This window comes from Prorops nasuta, unplaced genomic scaffold (genome assembly GCF_024137725.1).
Source record: "Prorops nasuta isolate Cenicafe-Biocafe unplaced genomic scaffold, Cenicafe_Pnas_1.2 PNAS00005, whole genome shotgun sequence".
Taxonomy (NCBI): Eukaryota; Metazoa; Arthropoda; class Insecta; order Hymenoptera; family Bethylidae; genus Prorops; species Prorops nasuta.
Genome location: NW_027116802.1, coordinates 3338191 through 3361507, shown reverse-complemented (window position 1 = coordinate 3361507; position 23317 = coordinate 3338191). Strand labels below are relative to the sequence as shown.

General features: G+C 40.3%; 1 protein-coding gene across 2 annotated transcripts in view; it reads left to right on the top strand.

Moving 5' to 3' along the window:
* The first annotated feature begins 17380 nt into the window (after positions 1–17380).
* The window catches only part of LOC136773509 (lachesin-like), a 111771-nt gene continuing 105834 nt past the window's right edge, over positions 17381–23317 (top strand). For both annotated transcript variants that reach the window (XM_066727242.1, XM_066727241.1), the window contains exon 1: positions 17381–18621. The gene's annotated coding sequence lies outside the window, so the exon portion shown is untranslated. The remainder of the gene's footprint in view (positions 18622–23317) is intronic.

Below are 23317 nucleotides of genomic sequence, written 5' to 3'. Positions count from 1 at the left end.
GACTCTGTCTCGTAAAGGACATTCTGCGCGACTCGTGAAACCGGAAGTGCAGCTCCCAACCGCGATAACAATAAAACAATGGAAATGAAAGGATTAGCTTAGCTGAAGAATTCTGCAGGCAGCACGATACCTAGGATGGTGTGTAATTTCGTCGTTACTTAGGTAATATCGTTAACCTATCGGAGAGCAGTTGCGCTCAGGATTCTGTAATGCGTAGCTACGATATTCCCCAGTGAATCCGAGCATTTACCATCAGCTCGTCCTTTGCCATCACTTCATAGCCGATAAACCTTATGCAGCGCAGACCCTCGGACAGTCTCACGGGATATAGATGTATAATCGGTCCATCATTCCTAACGTACTATTGCTCTACACTGATATCTCGATATTTACCATATCAATAAGAAATCTCCATCAGCTTTGACTCGAGAGCAGTAATATATATTGTAACAGTAGCTCTGAAAACTCCAAATCTTTCCAAAGAAAAGTAAAGATTGATCAAATTTATTTCGGAGGACAAACAACTGCCGAGAGTAATCAGAGAAGGATACAATAATAGTGGTTTAATTGAGAAGCTTGTTAATAAGTTGTTGGAGCAAACTAGAATGAGGAAGAAGCGGTTATGATATGAGCTATATATAAAGGGGTGTATATAGCTGATTTTACAAAAAAAAATCGTTAACTTCTTTAGCATTATTGGAAAGTTCGGCCGGTATTGAGCAGGTTGGCGTTGGGCCGGACCTCCCGAGAGCTGGATGAAGAAAAGGATAGATAGAGCGAGAGGAGGAGAAATGGGGATTGAAAGAGTAACGGAGTGGGAGCGAAGAGTTCGGTCCAAGTTAAGCTCGTTAAAGAATTGTATAGCGGCCAATCGATGCCAAGCCACGAGAACGGTAAAATTCTCACGTGGCTCTTATACCGAGCACCTATTGGGCCGACGAACGAAATAACCCCAGCCAACCTGGCAGAGTGCAAAGTACTCGCCTGTAAAAGCTCCTTTAAGCTGCATACTATCGGCAACTCGTTTTCCACCCAAGGAAAAGTTTGGCCGGAGACCAGCTCTACTGTGGTAACCCGTGCTAATTCGCTTCATCGCCTAACGAGTTTACTAGCTAAATGCTTTCATCGGTCCCCTTTGTCCTACTGTTAACTTAGAGTTAAGACCGCCACTCTCTCAACCTGTTCCTTTTTATCAAATGGTTATTCGCTTCATTAAGATCATCGAAAACACAATGCCAGTTATTTCTCGCCCAACGTACAACTATGCCTTCGACTCGCAAAGCAATAATTACGACACGATATACCAATATAACCTTCAAAAGTATAAGACTTGTCGTCGTCTCTTCATTAATAATGACTCTGTCGAGACCGAAACTGCAAAATATCTCACGTTACGCGCATTAAAATTGCAAGCTCCTTCAAGGGACACACGATTGGCAACGAATAAAAGAGCAAAAGGAGCTTGCAAGTAAGTTGGTGAAATTTTCAAGTAAATTTGTGTGCGAGAGCACTCTGCAAGTGAAAGCACCTCTTTGGGATTCTTCACGCGTTTAGAATTTCTATTAGGGTGTCGAGTATCGACATGCATATATCCTGATCGTGTCAAATTAAACAATGATGATGTCTGTAAGAATTTGCAAAGAGGGAGGATGAGGTTCTTAACTGTTTTTTCCATTTTCTTGGGAGTTTCTCGAAGGATGGAATATAGAGAGCGAGGTAGCGAAATGGACGACGAAGAGCGTAGCAAGTACACGGTGGGAGGATGTCAGGTAGCTTTTACGATTCCTTCGCACGTGTGGAATGTGTCGTGGCTCGTGGAGAGTCTAGTGTATAGTGGAATAACGCGTTGTGTGGAGTAAGAGGAAGTAGAGTTTGTTAGCATCGTAGATGGGCATCGGTGCTATCCGCGCAATACGGTGTTTAATATTGGGCCGTTTAAAGCCAGCTTGCGACCGCGGAACATTGGCACAGTCGGTCGTTCTCTTTAACGGTTATTGGCTCGCAGTAATTCTCTAATCTCTGCTGTCAGCGGCCTCTGTGTTTCCGTTTCAATATGGTTGTCCATCGGATTAGGATCGTGGATACGGGACTGCTCTGCCAGCGGAACTTGATTACTTCGAGGCTTATCGAATCATCTACCGGAAAATCAGGGGAAATAATACCGGTCCACTGTCGATGCCAGCCAAAACAAAAACAATTGGCTAAACTACTTTTTTTACCGTCCCCACGTAACGCGTATTATCGTCACAATCCTCTTATAAGTCTTCATGAACTTTTTAATTCATTTTCCAGTTACTTTGGGATTGTCGGAATAAAATAGCACGTGTGTGTTTTAGAAAAGGAATAAGGACAAGTGCGCTTTTAGTCGAAACATGTGTAGCCACGTCTGAGCGCACACGGAGGATAAACGGAGCATCAGACGTGACGGCACGGAGCTTTTAACAGCGGTTTCGGTTTCATTCATAGGATGGTATAAGCTCGCTCGGAAGGCATACGAATAAAAGTTGTGGTAGAGCCAGAGCTAGACCGAGGATATCTGTCATACTTACGCAATATAGCGGCTGGATTCCTTCCACTCTTTCGCTGCGGCCCCCACACGACTTGCCACGCTTCAATGGAAACACATATTTTCTTCTCGTCACTCCCACCTTTTAAAAAGCCACTTTTCAATCGTATCGATGAAAGTACACGTGTCAAAAGCGTTATCAGTGCCTTCTACTGAAATTCGTCAATGCGCCACAGTCCTTTCTAAAAGTCATTTTTTCTTTCACAGAAAATTCTCTGTTTATCTTCTAAAATAACTGAACTTTCAAGGCATATGACGAACGTTACATTTTCACGCGTTGCCAATCTCGTGCTGTATTTGCAGCTATCTATCAGTCTTTTTATTTTTGTAGCAATTTGTAAGCTGAAGAAAGTGCGAGTGACTATAGCAAATGTAATGGACAAATATTAGTGTTGTATTGGGATGTCGAAGAAACGTTGACAACGTATCTGCAAGGCTACTATAGTGTGACATTTGCTTTGATATAGGGGAATACACGAGTGGAAGGCGTCAATCTATGCGGAATATCTGTGCGCCGCGCATTTGTATGAGGTAGAAGATCATTCACCTCAGGAATTTATTCTAATACGCTGGGCTAGGATTAGGCACACAGGAGATGTAATATATATGTTTGTATATAATATATAGTGTGTGGTAGATATATAGGAAGAGGAGAGGGTGATGGAAAGAGGATTGGAGAGAAGGTATCAGGATTTTCGAAATTTATCATAAGACTTCTTTACCATGAAGAAGGGAACGCAATACCGGTGAGCGTTGGAATGAATTTATCACGAGCGAACAGGATTCGCCGTTATTTGGAGCTGGGGAAGGATAAGCAGTAAGAAGGGCCATGAAATAAATTCCCAAGATATATCGGGGCGTGGAACTTTGACTCCCTAATGAATCAATAAGCAGTGGAAATCGCACCTTCGGACAAGGTGGGTTGAGTATGCATAATCTTTGACCTCTTATGATAAATGGTATAGCTATTTTGAACGGCTGTGTTCGGTTTTTGTAACAATTAGCGTTATCCAGGATTGTTATCGAGGAAATTGCCCGGAGTAGTGCAAGGCTACTGTGCCCTGGTATCAGCGCACAATAACTTGCTGGTTCTGGTATTGAGGCTTGTTATGCAACCTCCACAGTTGTATAGTGTCGGGCAAAAGATTCCGAGAATTTATCATGGAAGAGTTCTTTGCCAGGAAGAAACGTATATATACGTCGTTGGTGGATGCGCCGTGAGCGTCGAACAAATTTATCACCCGACAAGATCCGAGAAACGAGACTTTCCGTAATCCGCGTTAAAGAGAAAGAGGTATCCCCAGCTCGCTGGGGCAGAGTCCGTGAGCGTTGGAGGCGTTGGAGGCACCGAAGAAGAGGCGAGAAGAAAGATGGTGTTTTAACCCCAGTTACTCCGAGTGGGAAGTGCGAACGGATTACAACCGCAATGAAAATCTTCATAATAGCAATATTGAAGCTACCTTCTTTGAGCTCGTTGCATCTGGACTTACCTCGCTAAAAACTTTTAATTTTTACACTAATGACCCAAATAAAACTCTCTTCCTTTATTATTCACATTAAGTATAATATTAAACTTTTGATCTTGTCGTTAATTAAAACGTTATCAAAGATTAAAAATTATAAAAATTTAGGACAACGGATAACCTAGAGCTATGACCTTAGTTATCAGGATCTAAACTCTTGTTAATTAACTGCTAGAAACTTATCTGAAAAATCATCTACGGTTTTCAGTTTAAGGGGAGAAATACATTTCAAAGTATCAAAAAATGAGTTTTTTACACAAAATGTTTGCATAACTCCTTATAAAATTATTTTCTCAAAGTTTTATAGCGAAATTCGAAAATTTCAACAAGTTATAGCATTGGAATGCTATAACGTTGGTACCATTCAAACTTTAAGCTCCTTTTTCTCAAAACATACTTTTTGAAATTGGCTGGAAATTCAACTCGAAAACTATTCATCCTATATCGTAATGAATTATGGCCATAGTATTATAACATTATAGTATTTCTTGCGAACCCATTCGTTTTACAAAGGTTTTCATAGAGCTATTTTACAAAGCTAAATAATTGTAGAAACAAGATTAATATATAATCTTTTTTGTTTCGAAAGCATTTTAACATTTACAATTTTGATTATTTTACTTCAATTGAAGCTCACCAGAACTATAGGTTTGAAAAATATAAAGCAGATCTTTCTGTATAAATTAAAAGAAATTATTCATTTGTAAGACTTCTAAATGTATTTACCGTATATTAACAGGTATAAAAGACAATATCTCTAAGAGATAGTAAACCGAAAGTAAATATTAACGGAACAGGTGAAGTGATACGATATAAATATAATAGTGTCAATATCACTCTCGCGAGAAAGATAGTCATGGAAGAATATATATGGTTGTAGTTAAATTCAAGGGCAGACAGGGAGCTAAGTAGAGAGATTGATGTAGCTAAGGGTGACTCGCCGTTAGAGAAATACAGAGAAGCGGAAGCGACAATAAAGGAAGAGCGGATGTCGTTGGAAAGGTGCTTGGCAAGACTCGAAAGCGGAGAGTTACGCGCGTATAGTACTAAGAAAGAAAATGTCGATATTTACAGCAACGGCAAAGGCTCTTCTCTGCAGGTTCTATCGCAATTTCTGTCTTCCGTTCTCTCAGCTCCGGTCCCACCGTTTTCCTTAACCAGTTCCAGAGGAAGACATTCAAATCTCGCCCCATAGGTCGTCTACCCAGCTTTTGGTCGCGACCCAATGTATTGGAATTCACTTTGGAGGAAAGAGGGGGTAGTAGTTTAAAGGTCCGAGAATGGGTAGGGAAGGAAAGGGCGCGGAATAGTTGAGCGGCGTTTACGATGATGGAAGTTTCCGCCGTAAAAGTCAATGTTGCACCACTACCACCCTTAGACTTTGGATTTTCCTCCAAGAATTCTGGCGCCCCCTCTTCACCAAGAGCTGTCCCGCGGAATCTGATTCATTATACTACAAGCCTCTCTATTATATATATCATTATTCTTGATCAATCGGTTACGAATCGATAGAAAAATGACCCGAGGGACTCCGTTTAATTCGGAATAAACCACCGAGGATAGTCTTTTCAACCCAAGAAAAATTAACGTCTAATAAACAGATTGAGAAAAGTCCTTTGAAATAATTAATTCGTTGCTGCCGAGTTAATTATTACGAAATAAAAGTCGTTAAGATTCCGCTTCTGGTTCTGGGCTATCTGAATGTTTTCCAGAGAGTATTAGGGATATCGGGCTGTTCCTGCCTTAAAGTCCAACGACCGGCTGATAGCGTATATCGCGCCCGGATACAGGAAAATCGCTAAACTCATTAGGAGCGTTTATTGTTCGTAATACGAGAGTCGAGAGCCGGGCAATCTGGCGGGCAGACATTGTCTGGTAGCGTTTAAAACGCAAATCGCTAAACGCGATCGGTACGTATATATATAGCCTTCCAGTTAGGTGCCTAATAGTATAGAGGATAGCTTGGTACTCTCGATCAACAATCAAAGGGGATGAGGTATGTACATATTGCCGAGCATCACTTTAGTTTCGATGCTCCACTCTCCCCCGCCTCTTTCTCTCTCGTCCTTGTATTCTATCTCTTTCATTCTTGCACACTCTCTCCTATCCCAACCCAACAAACTGTTCCATTTAATCTCCATAGCCAATACTAAAAGCTATGAATCCTCATTTCTGCAATAGCTATAATATTTTTGGCCTAGGTTCAGCTATATGGGTATACCACTATCCATTACAGCGCGTTAACAATGATATTTAAACACACACTGACCAACTCCTGAGCCACATACATAGAAGCGAGACTCCTCTACCCTTCCTCTAACCCTGTCGCTATTTCTCGCCAACAAAGCTTTGAGTTTCTCAGCAATTAACCGGTACTCTGTTAATTGGCTATTAGAAATTCTTTGAACGTCTCACTTTAACTTAACTATATACCTGAAAATGATGTCACTTAGAAATAAAATAGCAATTACCAACATTTTGTAAACTCGTTTCAAAACTCGTAGTTAAATTCGAGTTAGGAAAAGTTGCGTATTTTAATTTTATTATAATCCAGAGAGACACGAGTTTCTCTGGCTATAATAAAGCTTTTCTTTCATACATCGGCTATATAGTTAGTATATTTAATGAAAGAGAGTCTCTCGTGAGATTCCTGTCGACATTAGGTCCGAAGTATCGAAACTTCCTGGTAGCAATTCTGTCAGACAGTATGTACAGGCTAAAAGGCGAGGTGTATATGGTATGCAGAGCATGGATTGGAGCATAGTGGTGTGTATACTCACGTCCATCTACATACGTCGGCGTGTTACGACAATTAGGTAACGGAATGCAGATTGCGGTCAGACTATGGCCATAGTTACCGTGCGCGAAGGCCTCCGGACTCGGGAGTTAAAGGGGACGCCTGGCCAGCAACGTTGGTAGCTCCGTTGTTCCGCCGGACAATTCCCAGGGGACACAAACCAATTGAAACAGTCATTTTGGAAGGCTTGGTAAACCGGGAACACACCTCTGTGCGCTTCGTTCCTCCAATCTCTCCACCTCCACCCATCACCTTCTCTTCCTACTGTCGTTTAAGCCGCGAACCGACTACGAAACGCCCACGTGACAATCTCTAATCGCTCCATACACTAAAACTCTATTGTCTGTTTTCCTCCATACATATTCCTATAGCGAGAATCAAACGGGAATCCCCTAAATTGGTAATTACTCACGCTACCTGCTAAATGCAGGAAGTTTACGATTGTTGCTTTAACGGAGCATTTATTACTTTCACCATAAAACGATGAAACAATTTTCCTGGATGCTTTGAGTAACATTGATTGGAACAGCTGTTTTCGAAGGCTATATAAACTGGTAATACGGCTCTTTGCAACCTATTCATCCGCTAGCCACCATTTAAGCTATGCTTTAGTGCACCGTGAAAGTGTCCACTTGATAATGTCCATTCACGCGACACGCACACATCGCACATATCCAATGTCTACCATTAGTTTCAGCAGCTTACTCCTGTAATATCTTTGAATTCCAGCTAATATTTTTCAGGAAAAGAAATTATTTCTCGAAATAAAAAATTCCTCTTATTATTAAGTTGAATTTTTACATTAATTCGTATTTTCCATTGTGCATTTTGTCATGTAGAGATTAATGGGGAGAGAGGGCAGAGGGGGGAGGTAATTTAATTAACTTTGAGGAGATTTGGTAGAATTAATGCTGATTGTTAAGAACTTCGTCGAGCAGGTGCGAACGAGTTGAAATGACTCTGCAAATTGGCCATGCCGGTTATTGACGGGGTAGGCAGGATAGTCGAAGTGGTTATCGGGGGTGTAAAGGGGGAAGGGATGCTTTCGTTTAGTCATTCGCAGGCCGATAACGCCCACTCGATAATTTTCATGGGGCAGCAAACTCGTCTAGCCTCAGGTGGTCTTTACACATTGATGTAAGCCTAGGGTCCCCTAGACACAGACGTGGACATAGACATAGACCAAGCTGGGACTCGATCGTGATATAAACCACAGGAAATTAAGCCTCCGGGGTATCGTCTTCGCGAAGTCAATCAGTGTACAGACGATTGCATTCTGTGGACCAATTGGGATTATGCACACTCGCACTCCGTTTTGTACCGTCTAAAATCCCCAACTTCTCATTGGCTAGCTATAATCTCGATTTACCGCCGCCCTTATTTAACTCTCTTCCCCTCGCTAAACTTTCTCACTTGATAAATTTACACAGATGCCAATTGAATTATTGAATAAATCAAATTTGTTTTCTTCCGCAACGTTTCTGAATTTTCAGTACTATGAAATGTGTTGTTATTGCGCTAGTCTATAGATAACTTTATGAAAATATATTACGAGAGCAAAGTATAGTTCGCAGAAACCGCAGAATTCAATTATATCTATAGTCACCGCAGTGATTATTAGCGGATTATTTTCAGCCCTTTAGCTACATGATTAGGCGAACGATAAAAATGAGATCATCCAGTGCTGGTGAATGAAAGAGGCGACGAGGTATGCCAGGTTTGATATCGGAAGGAAGAAATCAGGTGCCGAAATCGAGGATTTTCTGGAAAGTGGTTTACGTCACTCTTCCACGGAGCCATTCGAGACTTCCTCGTTGGTCGACATCAGATAAGCTGGTTGGGAAACAAACTTTTCGGCAGTATCGTACCAACGCCCTCCTCGGTCCCCCCTCTCTTTCTCTCATCCACTTCCACTCAAAGAGAATAGCCTCTTATCATTCGTAGATCGCCAAATGAACCCATCCTATCTCTGAGCCTGCTAATAACTTTTCGTTTTTAATTTAATCGTATTTTCCGATAACTAATGAGGTCCCAAAGGATACAATTATTCTTTTATACAATAAGTAACAAATTTTGATTAATTCCTACACACACTGTATAGAACTTTAGTGCTTTTCATTTTAAGGTTGATGAAACTGTTATCTTTGAAGGGCTGTCTCAAAACATGGGGAAAATCACATGGTACGTGCAGTTTCAACACGTTTAAACTGATTTCTTATAATAAATTTTGTTGGAATAGCGAAGGAAGAAGAGAGGTCGCGTTTAAGGAAGTAAAGTTGGCCTAACACAACTATATTAAATCACGCTTGCGTTACGTTTCAAGCTTATCAGGGAACAAAACAAGGTAGGAGAGGAGAATCTTAAAATGTCCCAAGAAACACCTACGAATACAAGCCACGGTTAACGATTTATCACCGGGAGTCTCTTGTCTCGGGACTTAAAGCTCAGGTCGACCGTGGAATTATTGACCATTGGTTGGATTCCCGAAGAGCTGGCTCAAAAATCCTGCAGTCTTCAGCAGAATTTAACGAAAAATTCAGCAGTTTCCCAGGATATTTCGATCTGTCCAATGCCAAGGGAAAACTTGTCGGCGCTTCGACTTTTTGTCGGCTCAAAGCGGCATTTTTGCTTTGGTCCTGCAGGACAATAAATTCCCTGAACGCAGAGCTGAGGATTAATGATTAGATCTGTTCGTCACGTGCCACGCTATCACGTGACTAACGACGCGGCAAAGGAGAGAAACGGAAATGTGAAAATACTTCGTCTTCTTCTTCCATTTGCTTCTTCTACTTTTTCCACCATTATATCTACTATCTTCTTTTTAAATCTTGCTCTTTTAATACAGCGTTGATCCCTTTTTTCAATGATCCACTGGGATAGTAATTCTCAAGACAATTCTTACACTCTACCTACACTTCGTATACTATATATACTACTATATCATTTTCACACGTGTACATGCAGCAATAATCTTATAATTTGAGTATGTAAGTGGGCTAGAATTCAAAAAATCATCTTGCTAGAATTATTTGTCCTAGCAAATTGTTTATTATCCATTAGCTTTACGACTGGAAGTGCGACATACTATTACGTTGAGTTCATTAAGCTGACAGCACCGATAGGGTTGGTTAGTTGTAATACTGTGAAAAATAACGTGCTTCCTGGGCTATCGAGGTGCAGTGAGAAAATAACTTTTCTCGAGAAAAGTGCGAGTTCGCGCTGAAAATGTATAGAAGAAACTTCACTTCGGTTCCTTAGGGTGATATAAAACTTACCTCAACCACGCCCTCGAGTCTTTCGCAAGGGATAAATATCGCTTGGTCGGAAGCACACCAACTTTTGATTGTTCGAAAGTAGCGATTTCAAAACTCCGCTTTCTTACTCTTATCATCGGTATACACGGCTACAAGACCACAATGTCATATATAATACCATACTACTGCTAAAATTAAGATTTAATATGTTGGGATTTCAAACGAGTTCGGCCCTCTCGAAAAAAACTGCATGTTATTGTTTTATCTTTTTCTCTTTGATCATTCTTAGCAATATAATAAAGTATAGGGGAGACCGGAATCAGTTGTAATAAAATGAAAGTTTCATTTTTGTCCGAGGATTCTACTGATGTTAATAATAAAAAAAAAAATATGTCTAGAATGAAAATTTATTTTTATTGCTCCATACGCAAACGAATAATATAGTATTATATGCTATTATTGTTACTTTCAACACCACGTAGGTTTCAATTGTAACAAACCGACTTGCAATTGTAACATATCCGTAATTTCCACAGTGTATGGATATAAAAGTATAGTCGAAGATGCTTTGGTAAACCGAGTATGTTATCTAAAAAATTAATATAAATGCAGAAATAAAATTTACTTGTAAATATACAAAAAAATCAACGATTAATTGTTTTTTGAAAATAATATTCTTTTTATACAAAAATTAATTTTTGCATTTCTACAAACAGTGGCTTAGCATTAGCGGCTTTATTGAATAAAGGCACCGAATGATTATAAATTTCGTGTAAACGGGCGGAACCACAAATTTTAATGTTACAACTGAAATGTGTCACATTTGATTCCGGTCTCCTCTACTATATAATGTAGTATCTTGACAATAGCAGAAAAATAATTTTGAGCTTACCGAGAGTAATGTCAGAGCGTCTCCTCTACGATCTTATTGGTCGAGTAAGGTTCGAACATGTTCACCAACGAACGAGACTGTATTAGGTGGCGTGCTACAGGAGACGCTCAATCCCGGTTTGAGACTACTTGTTCACGAGTTAGGATAACCATTATATAAGGAGACCTTCAACATTTTTAAAAACTTTATGTACTGCTCCTTTACGTATCGTTAATCATTAAATCATTTCAATACTATCCAAACGTACATGTATTTATTTAGCTATTCTTAGCCACTATAGTTACTACACAAGTATATGTTTTTGTTCATTGTCATTTCGACTGGGAAACTTAGGCTGACCGAGTGACGCGAGAGATATATAGTCCATCTACAGATTTTCAGTGTGGTCGTTAAAGAAACATGCAGGAATAGTATATGCAAAAAGTAGGTGACAAACAAAACTTTGCTTCTTTCACGCGAAACTCAGGCTACCCAAAGCTCCCTGCGGGAAAGGGATAAGCATCCCGGCTCAAACCTGTAAGGAGTTTCCTTGGTATAAATCCCACCACGTTAGGAGATGCAGTAACTTCCGGTTCCAAGCTGGCACTCCTGCAAAGCAATTTGGACCGGTCTACCATGCATAAGTGATCCAACGATCCGAGTACTACACAAACTTGTCACTTATTTCCTAACTACACTGTCAAGTTCTCTCGCGGTACCCTACAATCCGAAAACCTCTCCCTCTCTAGAGCTCTATCTTACATTCATTTTTCAACCCTTATACTCGTTCAATTCAAAAAACGAGACTCCTATAGTATAACGTTGCATTCGTGCCTTCTAAATCCTTCAATTTTCCAGTAATTTACAAAATATGTGCAGGAATTCTATGCAATACTTCAAATAATACGATAGTACGTGGCTAGGATAAAGTGGATATAAATAGATTTAAACTATTTACTAGTTTGTACATTATTCTAATTAATGATCCCTTATGAATAGGAAATATTCATTCGTTAGAGAATTGATTCGAAAATATTGACATTCTTTTAAAATACACATCAATTTTAGCGTTTTATCAGTGAAAATAGGTTTAAATTGACAAACAGTACTCAGAGCATCGAAACTTAATTTATACTCACTATGCTACATTTCCGTTAGTAAATCCTTTAGAGTGAATGCGAAGCTATACCGCGGAAAATTAGTGCGTACCAGCATCTTCTCGCACTGCCAGCACTGCTAAAATGTTTGAAAGATAAGTACTTATTTTTATTTCATCTAAAAAATCTCATATTAGATATGAAATTTATAGTCTATCGTCTTCAAATTTCTATTAGTCTACAATTTATCATATTCATCCATCCATCAATTCGTTTGATCAAAAATTAAGAGAGAGAGAGAGAGGTAGGTTAGGTAAATTTTATTTTAGAGCAAAATTAAATGAAATCACAGATTGATTTTGAAGTTTGCTGTGAACGCTAGTTTAGAGTGAATTTTTTGCACTGAAACACACTAAATGGACGTTTGTATCCCCAATATCGGATCCTTTCGATGCTTTGGACCGTGACTTTTCAAGGAACGACCATAAATTACAAGCATGGTTCCGACTAACAGTTTGAAAAGTAGGAGCGCCATTCTTAATACCTTTTTCTTAGCGTCTTCTAGCAAAAGAGCGGTGGCTACAATACGTATGAGCTCGGTATAATACATCGAATCGGGACGAAATGCCTTTTCACAAGTTCTTTTGAGCTTTCAAAGCTCGGAACAATATCTGACTTGAGATTGGGGTCGCGGGGAGTCCCTCGGGTAAGAAGTGTTATCTACGTTTCCCCAAGCTCCGAACGAGAGCCCCCTTTCCACTCTCGTCCTCTCCCTCTCCAGCCGGCTTCATTCAGTCACCTTCAACCCCTTTTGCCGACCAAGCACTCATCCCCCCATTTTAATCACTACTTCTGATAGCCTCCTCGATTCGATCAGGGACTTTTTCCAACACCCGGCGTATCGTTTCAGTTTTGAAATATGGATTCCACCACTGGACGCTCTGATATTTCTAAGGTTCGGAAGACAGCGCCCCATAAATATGTTTCTTACAAAAGTCTAGTAAAAACTCTTTCAATTTCTTATCAATTTTTGGTCTTGGACGAACGTTCGCCGAACAATAAATGATAAATAGACGTTATAATTAGCTAAGGCCCACTGCTAGACAATATATATTATGCATCCATGACGAGTCTAACAGTGCTCGTTTCGCATATCAAAATGTTGCATTATTCCTTCGACAGGACGGAAAGTGGAACAATGGGAAGCGTTTCAAGTGTCTTGGAAGTCCATTATACTCTAATCTATCGTTGTCCAAGAAAGCACACAGACTTCCGGATAATGCATGCTCCTTCCTTGCCGATCCGTTTGTCTTTATTGTTACGAACAATCGTAGCCTCGAGGTTCCCTGAAATTATTACAAGTTCGACGCTCGCCTTAACCACGGAAATATCCGCAGAAAGTTTTCATAATGCGGCAGAATCAAGCTATGAGAAGACTCTGAAGACTATATGCCAGCCTCGCCATTAAGCTCTCGATCGTTCAAGTGCTAATTATTCGCGTGGGTCTAATGATTCCAATTAAAATTTTCTACCTCGAGTTTTCTCTCCAGAGGAATTTCATATCTTCGCGGTGTTCTTTATCTTCTCTTCCTTTCTTACTCGTTCCTAGCCCTCCTCCCATGGCCTTCTCTCACTCACTTTCTCCTCCTTTCGTTCATTATTTCCTTCTTATAAACGGTTTATGCGCTACATTCGTTTTGCCGGGATCGGAATTATGCCGTTTTTCTCCATTTTTGACAATAATTGTGTCCTCGGCTGCAGAATTGCTGTACTTAACCTGGTATTAGGAATAAAATGAAGGAGAAGGGACGCGGTCGAACCAACGTGGAATGATTTTCCGTCGCATTCCAGGCATTCATATTTCTAATTTGGTACTCTCGGAAAGGGGTACCGAAGCGTGTGAATAATTATATATTCAATTGAGAGATATAAAATATCTACTTGATGTGTGCTTTAGCATTAAGAATAAAAAAGGATGGTAATAATGGTATAAATTCAAACGTATCTGCAAATAAATCAGTAGGAAATTTCCATATTATCGAAGCTTCGATAAAGTTTTGGCCGTGGCTCAAGACGAAATCCATTTCGTGATAAGACTAGTGAAACATAGCAGTATCGTACATAACCTCGCTTTTCGTAAATTCTATCGGGCGACAGATATACGCAATTCTCATGGCTTACACGTGCTAACTCAGTCCAAGTTACATCGACGAGCCATTTTTCTCATATTCGTTATGTCTTGCGCGGAATTCACGGTAAATTTCTAATTTGATCCAAGTTGAAGTGGGATTGTGGGAACCGGGTGGTTCGTTATTGTTATTGATACAGGTAGGTATCCGTGTGGATTCTCTGATACCGGAACGACGAGAGGAGATAGCCAGCAGTACCATCTTGAACATCCGGTATCAGGGGGAATTCCTGACTGGTTGGATCCGAAGGCTACAAGATTGTACAAGGAGCTGCAGGGAGTGGATTATGCGATGCAGCATACTGCACCGTAACAACAAGCTATATATGCATCGAATGTTTCAGACCGTAATCTGAAGTGCGAAAAGGGTAGTTCATTTTCCAACGGGACTATCCTAATTAATTTTCCATTCAGTCTGCGCCATCGTCCCACGCGTCAACCGAATTTTAAATTCTTCCCCCTTTAGCCCCCGTCCTTTGTGCAAATTAAAAGTTTTCGCGTGGAACAATCGTAGCCTCATTCGACGCACGAGCGTTTGACTGGAGTGTACACGGAATAAGGCAATTAAATTGCTTTTATACGCACGCAGCTCTCGAGTAGAGATGAGCGACTTGTTAGCGAGATTGGTAAGGTCGTTTTTCAGTGTGCAACCATAAAAGTGGTCAACGAAAACTACTGGCAAATTGGAGTTGCGGTTGCGACAATAAAGTAGAATAAAGCATTAACTAACTTTCAATTCAGCCGAGCAGCAGACCGATCCAATTATATTTTTGCCTGTTAGTTAGGTTCTTGGAAATCTTGCTGATAGTGTTACGAGCGCTTATATACGGTATAAGTCGCTCTACTCATATTTATTACAACTGCAGGAAGCCGGGGCTAAATTAGCTTCGTAAACTTGTACGAATCCATAACGATTTTTCCTCCAAGTGGCAATTTGTAAGGTTGAATATTCTATCCGTTGCAGCAGTTATAAGTAATTTAATATTAAATATTGGAATATCGGATGTGTCTTTTGCTTGTATAGCGAGGGGAGTGGAATATTTCTGATGGTCCTTTTCGATATAATAAGGACTGATCGAAGTCTCTATTGTATTTGTAGCAAAGGGGTCATCTCGTACAAGATTCGATCTCCAGTGGTAAGAGAGGGTGACTGTTCAGCCATTGTCTCTCTTGAGTGGAACTCGTAATGGCCAGCCCCGATGGTCACCGACCGCAAACCTGGACATGTTATATTTTTCTCCCAACCCCAAGCTCTCTGTTTGACCCTGACAATAAGATTTAATTGACGTCTCAGCAGTTTCTTTGCAACTGCTTTTTTTCTCTACCAGCTCGATTGCCTATATTCGTCGATCCAGGTTTTACCGCAGATAATTTCCAATGCTTCCTTCTACGTCGTAAGCTCCTTGGAAAAGTGTGCCATAACGTGCAGCGTACCCATAATCTATCGATCGCCCATAAGACTATAACAATCAGATTTCCGACTTTTATGACATTAATAAATCACCTTAATATTTCCAATTTCAAAAGCGCCACTTCGCTTTACTGCAATTATATCAATTTTGCGAAAAGAATATCGTATACGTACCTTAAATATACTCCATTATACGCACAATGCTCAGTAATTCCGATATATATATATATATATACATATATAGTATGTTCATGCATTTTACAATATATTAAATTTAATGAATGCATTTAATTTCGAAAGCGAGAGGCTAAAGAAAATCATTTAGTCTATTATAGGTAGAAATGTTTATCATGCAAATAAAGATAAGGAAAGATGAGTATCTGGTGTATCGTTGTACTATTGTCGTTACGAAACATAACTTTTCATCAAAGTGCATTGCGTGGACTATATAAAAGATTGATTGGACAGCCGTTATATTTCGTTGATTCGATAAAAATGCGGAACGAGGATTTCTACTATTATTGCTCTAAACGGTTTCTGGTAGCCCTTACCATCGAGCACTAAACAAATACTATGCAATATCGTATATCATGTTTTAATTAAATTGCTTTCATAGAGCACTGTTTTGCCAACATGCATGTCGACTGAATTTTCCAGACTTTGGTAAACATTTTGTTCTCCGCTATTCTCGTATTATACCGTGTATAGTAAGGTATATATATATATATATATATATATCTAAAAAATATAGGATTACAACGTATTTGAAGAAGACATAGGTAAAAAGTTTGTTCCTTTGGTATTTTTCGAGTGTTTCGTGGATCATCCGTTTGATTTTGAGTTTACCGTTTACCTAATCGATTTTTGGTGTTCCCTTTGGGGCTGGGTGAACCCAGGAAATAATCTGAGTGGCATGCGACGATATAGGCCAAGTAAGCCACGTATGAAAGCACCGCCCAGAGGAGTATCATAGTTATTGAAAATGTCGGAGCTTAACTGCACGAGGAGTGGGGCCTATTGAGTTAACTATCCTCGTCCCCGGGATCAAGAGGGAGTACGTTAGGAAGTTATAAGTCTTTAAACTTTAATTTTAAGTTGAGCCTGCTCCTCTGCTAAAGTTAGCTTAGTTTTAGCTTACTTATACTTTTGCGGTCAGAGCTTGAAACCGTAAGAAGCTTCAAGATTTTACGATAAACCGAGAATGCTTTACATTATAAAGCTAGAAAGCGAAGAAACTTTTCTGGTTGACGGATTTTTAGCCTTTTGTAACTATAAGTCTTGAAATAGCATAAATACCCATGAAGTCTCTATTAATCTATATGGTAGATTCATATATCGATATTTATGAGAACCACAAGAGTGTACACGTGTTATATAATTAATAATATGTATATCTCTATTAATTTTATTCTCCACTATTTCCCTTATAGATTTATTTTCGGAGAGGCTCCTCGATCGAAGCGAATTTTTATTTGGCACGAGAATAAAGAATTCGTGAAAAAAGAATTTTCGTTTTTCAGGGACAGGGGGACTGATTGGTTTGGAGCATTACTGGCGACGCCCCACTGAAGTTTGGGTGGCGGAGGGTGCGCGGGTGGTTTTGCTTTGGCTCTTGGTCGCTGCGACGCTAGCGCCACGTTAGAGACTTCAGTCAGACCTCAGCATCACTCGTGGTGGTTTCGCGCGCGTAACTTCCCTGCCGCAGCTTCTTTCCGTTCGAAAAAACCACCCTTATCGGCAAACCGTTCGAACGATCGCATCGCCACTCGATAACAAAAATTCACCTTTGACTTATTGCTGAAGAAAGTGATACTTTAACGCGATAGTGGTAGATATGGGAAACGCGTGCCTGATTAGATCGAATTGGAAGATCGTGCACAGTGGCAAGGGTAGATCTTCGAAGTTTGAAGAAATTGTGTGAACGAGTATAGAGTAAGGGGTCCCGCGCGTCAGTCTTTCTTGCCAACGTTGACGGAATTTTTTGTAGAAATGTCGAGAAAATCTCACGAGATCCCGGTAGGATAAGGTGTACGAGTGTCGAATTGAAATTGAAGCGGAAATCATGAAACGCAAGATCCGAGGAGAAAGAGGTCAAGTTTGAATTCGATAGTTGCCAAGAGTCGATTAGAATTATACCCCGCTGTGTGTGGATGCAACTGTTCGAAATAGTCTTGGTGTTTTGTTGAAAAATGTGCCATCTCTCGTACTTGCAGATAAAGTGAAATTGCGAGAAAATATTTCGCGTGTATACGGAGCAGTGCGGCTGTTACTATAGTGCCAGGATAACGTGCGAGCGGAGAAATCATATATAGTTTATCGAGTTTTCAGAATGTACAATTAGTGATTTGGATCGCGCTACACATACCGGCGAAACAAAGGCAGTGTGGAAGCAAACGTACGCGAGGCCGATTCACCGTTCGGTGGATATTGCTCATTCGAAGCGGCGAATAAACCGTCGTTAGACGAGTTTTTTCGTGAAATATTATAGCGGGGCGAAGTGGGCGAGGGAAAAAAGGTGCCGGAAAAGAGAAACCCTTGATAGATTTACGCGGTGAAATTACGATAAACATTTATTTCACGAGATAAATCATTGCCGGTAATTCGGCAGACAAGTTACCGCTATAAAAGCGAATATCGAATCTTCGAAAGTGGTTTATGCTCGTCGATAAGAGGAAAAGAAGGAGAAACTCTCTCTTGTGCGCGGCTCTCGCGCCACTAAGATCGAGTTGTGTTAAATTAAAGTGTGCGAGCAGAGCTCTGCTATCGGCCAAAGTGTCGTCAGGAATCGTTTGGTCTCATCGATCTCGCGTTTGATTCGGTGCTGTAATCCCTGCGAGCAAGCGTAACGCCTCAGAGACTATTCCGAAATTGACAAGTGGGCTCAAAGGAACCGATCGAACCTCCCAGCAAGGAGGTAAAATTTACTTTAGCGCGCTTATCGTATAATTATTTATAATTTCGAGTGGAAATTTCCGTCAATATAATATAATTGAACAAAGGGAAGCTTGGCGGCTTCCAGAATTCGCTACTAATTATCCACGGTGAAAAGCTTGTATTATTATATGGGTAAAGTGTTAAGCGCGGAATTCGTATTTAAAATTGCAAATTATATAATGCATCGATATTTTTATGTCTACTGTACTGAGTGGGAAGAGGGGTTGTTGCTAATGTTAAAAAAATATCGATGAGAGTTAAATGATAAAAATCAGAGTGAATCACTTTCGGTGGAGATTACAGGAAAATTATGGAAGGGGCGCTTACTTTAAATGTGAATCTAAAATCTGAATTGATTGAAACGCATATAAATATGAGAAAAAGCGTTGGAACTTTTTCTGCAGAAAGCTGTGGACAAGCTTAATGCACCTTTGATTAATGTCGCGCATTAAAAAGGGATGCTGCGAATCTGCATGCACCAGGAGTAGATAATTTCACGGATACCACTACGCCAATAGAGTTTTATGCTTCGTAAATTCGTATTCCGTACATTCCTAAAGGAATTTCATCGCTGGTTGCACTTCCAATCTACCAGAGACTTTCAAGATTAATGATTTTTCCCCCAATCTACCTCGAAATAAAAAAGGAATACAATATAAAAATAGCGTATGAAGTACGAAAAAGTCTCATTGCCAGAGACGAATGAAAATTTACCACGATGTTCGGTATGGTACCTTATAAGCACAAATGTTGGATCTATTTTTCTGCAATCTTTGTACAATTAAAAGATTGAACCAAGTCGATAATAAATACAATTTGTGCCGAAAGCGAATTAAGTTTCCTATACAGAATTCGCGTTTCTGCTCCTTTGGGGAAACTTTAATACGTCAATCCCTCGGCTGTCATATGCACTTTGATTTATAACTTGTAATCTGAGTGTTCTAATCTAATTGCAGCTTAGGGCTTAGGGTATCTAATTTCGCAAAGCGTGTAAGAAACTTTGCAGCAAACGCGCACTAATTTCAAATTACCGATGAAAATTGCAATCTGGGCTAGTTACTTACATTGCTATTCCTCTTTTAATTCAAAGTAAGATTAAAAGCATACTCGATGTGTTTCTTACCTGCTCTTGAGAGAGAGAGAGAGAGTAGATATTATTGACAAAAGAATGTTCGGCCAGAAACGAGGAGGGAAAAGCGATGATTTGAACTCTTTTGCTATTCTTATCCAGAATGCGGGTAGAAGTTCTACAGAAGTAAAATATAAGAAGTTAATTAAAAAATCTGTAGCCTCTGAGTTATTCCTCCTTGCACAGAGCCTAGTATACTTATCGAGCTGTTTGGCGTTTGCTCGTTACTGTAAATAAAACGAAGCACGGAGCAGGCTTAATTAAGTAATCACTAATTATTCCAGAAGCTTTTGAGTATAAGCCCATTCGACGGTAAAAACGGTCCTTCCAGTTTAGTCATGCCGTTGTGTCGCTTGATCAATATGCTAATAATGAGCAAATTATAATGGCGACGATCAAGCGTTAATTAGCACGAAGGGTGAAAAGCTAACGTAGTTGCGTTGTGTGCACGGATAGACTAGAACGTACCGTAGGAAAATTCGGATCATTGAAAACATTTGCGATTGGATTCAACGAAGCGTGATTCGAGGGACAAAAATGGGTGTTTGATTATGGTGGGGGGGGGGGGGGGGGGGGGATTGAGCGCAGAAAGGACAGTAGTGGGCGCGAGGAAGGAAGAGAGCTAGAACTCACAGGTGTATATATATATGTGAGGGGTGGGATAAGGCGAATAATGGCCGCGAATCCTGCTCGAAACTAAAATGATTGATGAAAGCTTGTGCGCGCGCGGAGGGTATCGCCGGTGGACGGTGGAACAAAACGAAGAAGAGGAGGGGGGAGAAGGAGGAAATAGTTACGTGCGCGGAGAAGACTGCTGCAGGATGCTAGAGTGCAGTTAACTCGAATGCCTCCGATAATAGTGATACCAGCGGGAGTCATCAGGCGACCGGCCAGCCGATAATGAGTTTTCCATCCTTTCCAAGCCGGACATTTGTCATTCCAGCAGCCTCTGACACGTCTCCAGTTTCGATTCGCATTTCCATTAATCCAATTGACGGCCGCGTTCTCGCGCAATCGTCTAAGCCTGCCAATTACAAAGCTCACACAATACACCACTGTACAGCAAGCTTGATTGTTTCGTATAAGAGCGATAGTCCACCGATCGTCGATATCTCACCCCTTCAACACTGCAACGTAATGAAATTTCCACGTTTCTCTCGCTGATAAATCTGCGATCCATGCGAAATTCGCGTAAATCGTCAATTTAAAAATGAAATTGGTCGAGTTATATTTCAATTATCGCGAATAATATTATTAAGGGAGAATATTCTAACGACTTTCCAAGTGGTTTTGCCTGTTATAACGTAACGCCTCTGCTTCGTTTTTGGTTCGTCGCATTCCCAATTCGTTATAAGGTTATGCGCAGTGGTATTACTCGACGATTCTGCCGGCCGCAGAAACAGTAAATGTTCTGCGGAGCAGTTACCGGAGAATAGCCGGCTTGAAATTTGTTGCCTTATATAGCGCCGCACCGCTCATTATACTCGCTAAATTTCTAATCAAGATCTTATTTCTCTCCATTTTCACCAATTCAATTAATAAATTACGAGAAATCAAGAGTGCTGAAAATCCTTACTCTTTTTAAACTTATTATTGTGGCAGTATATATATATATATATATATGTGTATGTGTGTGTGTGTGTGTGTGTGTGTGTACTAATGCATTAGGAGAGACATGTACTGCTTCAATAATTAAATGTACCATTAAGTGAAAAGTTAAGTAGCTGTTGAATAAAGAGTAATCCATGAAATTTTTAAAGGAAGATACTCTTTTATAGTTCATCCATTATGGAGCACGATGTAACAGTAATTCGATCTGGAAATATGCTGCATAGTGCTTTACGAGTGATTAAATGTTTAATGATTGATGTGAAAGGTTGGCAAATAGAAGTTAGCAGGTGAAAGAAGGAATTTTTAGGTGAGATCGTTAGGAACGATTGGAAGGAAGAAAACAGGCAAAATCGCGTAGGATCAGCTGGTGAATGTGTAATTGGAGGACATTGATTATTCAAGTCATATCGCCATATCGGCTCCAACTAATCACTCATAGTTTCTCGCGGGGGTAAAACGATTCCTGTACGTAATGCGGTTAAGGCCGATTAGTACATTTGTCATGCAGGCAGGCTATCTGGGGTCGAGCTATCCCCTATTAGTGACGTGATGGGTCCAACCAGAGACAATGGCATCGTGCAAAGACGCTGATCCGGATTCTACTATAAGTTAGCGGGATTCGATCAATGGGAGTCCTATATATTTCGTGGAAACTGTTCGTCATCCTCCGAAACTCTGATCGTGACACCAGCCTTTCCACTTTGCTGCAGATTAATCTACGCCACACTGGAGTCTCGACCTGCCTGATGTAGCAATCGCAATATCGCGTATCGCCTATCCTCCGTTCTTCCCCTTCCATCTCTCGCTTCCCTTCCCGCTCACCCCCTCCCCCCTCCTCCTACCCCTTTCCCGCAGTTACACTCACCAGTCTCACTATTCTCACTCACTCCGTGAACCATTGATCACCGTCGACGTGTGAACGACAACGGTTTTGTTTATCGACCATTCCAACGTTTTCCCATACCTCCCGAATTCTCCAATCACCTAACTAAACTTACGAAGACGTGTAGAAATTTCCGCAATGTACCATCCTAATTTCTAATCGGTTTTCTCGTATAATTTGACGTTTTTTTTTAACGCACGTGGAAGAGAAAACGGATAATTGTAATGTACGTTCAATATCGGCTTCGTCGTCGATGAAAATTCTCTAGTGGAAAAATACAGCATTTGTCAAGCCTCTAGCAAAAAGTAGGGTAGACCATAGCTTGGAAAATTTTTGATTGACAGGCTTTACCGTGTAATTTGTTGCAAACCGTGCAGAGTGCGTCGATGCGGGAAGAATGGATTTTTCAGCCATGCGATGGCTCGAGCGGATTCTGTCAACTAATACACATCTTTAAAAGAACGAGAGGCATGTGCAGTCTAAATAAAGTGCAATATAACGAGTCAATAAATTATTAGAAATAATAAGCGAACGCAGTCATCCGTGCCGACAGCTGTAGCTATAGTACATGAATGTTCAGTAAAAGAAACTTATCTGTTTAAATAGTGAAACGTGATGAAATATTAAAATATTTGAACAGCAAATTAAGTAAAGTTTCACTCATAAAGTATACCACGAATCGACGTAGATTTCAGTGAAATATCTTTGCAATAAAAAAGCATTTTCCGCAGTAAAGCGTGAAATAGTGAGTGATAATTGGGAAGAAAAGTTTGACAATGCAGTGTGGAAAAGGGTGAATTAATGGATCGCTCGATCGGCCGATCGAGCGATCGATGATGAAAGTGGTAAAGAGGAGAAAGCGTTATTTTTTTTTTGTTTTTAGAGTTGTGTGCAATAATTTTATGTATACCCAGCCAGAGAGACATATACTGTAATAACAAAGGGAACGTGATGGGGCAAAGACTGGCGAGGTAGAAAAGTTGCGGTGATTTTCGAGGGTCAGTTTTTACGTGTGTTTACCTAGTGTGTACTCGCGCGGTATACGCAGAGAAA